The sequence below is a fragment of the Spea bombifrons genome, chromosome 8 (assembly GCF_027358695.1).
Source record: "Spea bombifrons isolate aSpeBom1 chromosome 8, aSpeBom1.2.pri, whole genome shotgun sequence".
Taxonomy (NCBI): Eukaryota; Metazoa; Chordata; class Amphibia; order Anura; family Pelobatidae; genus Spea; species Spea bombifrons.
Window position 1 is genome coordinate 12,943,027 of NC_071094.1, and position 1,434 is coordinate 12,944,460.

The 1,434-nt window shown below is 36.2% G+C and overlaps 1 long non-coding RNA gene across 1 annotated transcript; it reads right to left on the reverse strand.

Annotated features, from left to right (window-relative positions):
• Window positions 1-739: 739 nt before the first annotated feature.
• On the reverse strand, window positions 740-1,181 carry LOC128503744 (uncharacterized). Its single transcript, XR_008355294.1, has 2 exons — window positions 1,031-1,181; window positions 740-795 (listed from the first exon to the last, which is right to left on the reverse strand). It is a non-coding gene; the product is annotated as an uncharacterized LOC128503744 (long non-coding RNA).
• Window positions 1,182-1,434: the final 253 nt, after the last annotated feature.

Consider the following 1,434-nt stretch of genomic DNA (forward strand, 5'->3'; position numbering starts at 1 on the left):
CGCCAGTGCTCTGTCATAGAAGGCCCAGAGGAAGTGCCGGCAGCAGCGGAGGTTACCAGAGAGGAGGATCCAGGTCCCCTGCAGCGCTGCGGGGGATCTGGATCTTAGTCTTATATTAAGACCTCTATTTAAGGTCGAATTATAGGATGACCTTGAATATAAGACTAGGGGTATTTTTCAGAGCATCTGCTCTGAAAAGAACCTTGTCTTATAATCGAGCAAATACGGTAATTATAAAATTAGCATACAGCTTTGTATTTAAAATAGGTAGTATTTTTTATAAAGAAGACATATGAGCTGCAGAAATTTATAGTTTATAATGCAAATTAAAATATGTAAGTATCTTATAAGCAGTTTCACATTAAGAGTGCAAACATATACGGCATTTAGCCGGATGTAATGATTGACCTCTGGCCAATTATTCTGCCTGTGGGATGCACGCCCCCCTATATTACTTAATGCAAAGCTATTACAAAGAAAAGGGTAGTCGTGTACAAATATTGAAACATGTTTTAACTCACACTAGACAGAAATACAAGAATTAGTGACAGCACAGGTTTAAGCACTTCCATAAAATAAGATCTAAGTAAATAAGTGCATGGATGTAACACACACACACACACACACACAGAGGTACATATAAAGTTGTTAAATACATCCAATGTAATATTGTTAGTGAGGACAGACGCAAGCTTTCTGTAGTTTTTGTACCTGTTTGTAGTCTCCAATGATAGAGCTGTTTTTCTTTATTTCTGACTCTGCTTTATCAAGCTCCCTGCGACACATTTCCTTCAGCTGCAGAAAAATGCAAATATTCACTGTCAAGCAATAAAGCTGGGTGTCAGAAATGACACTTATATGCTGGGGTATAAGTGCATTAATACAAAGTGCAAATTAATTAATTCTATGATTAAGATAAATACTGTACTGTGTGACATTAGTGCACTTGAATAGCACAGTATACATTATACACTGCTTGGATTCAACACATCTCTTCAATCATACACTCTACTGTGTTACTACAACCAACCTGAGCAGATTCTTCTTCCAATCGTCTCTTCTCCTCTTCTGCATCAATCAGTTTCTGTTTAGTCATCAGTAACTCCTTGTTCAAGGCATCTGCCTTTTCTTCAGCCTGCAAAACAGATCAGCATTCATCAATAATTAAACAAATTACAATCCAAAATAAATGAGGCATTCTTTAAATCAGTACAAGTTGTATACTTTGGACTCTTACTGTAGTTGCAAGTAAAATTGAAAATGTGTCTTTTTTTCTTCGTTTATATTTTTCTTGTTGAGACTTAATATTTTGTTAATGCTAAATTAATGACACATACACTGTCTCCTGTGAGTGACTGAAACATTGATTTTTGTGAATAAACCATCAATCCCTGAGTGTGCTTACGTTTTGGGCCATTTGTATACTAGCTGATA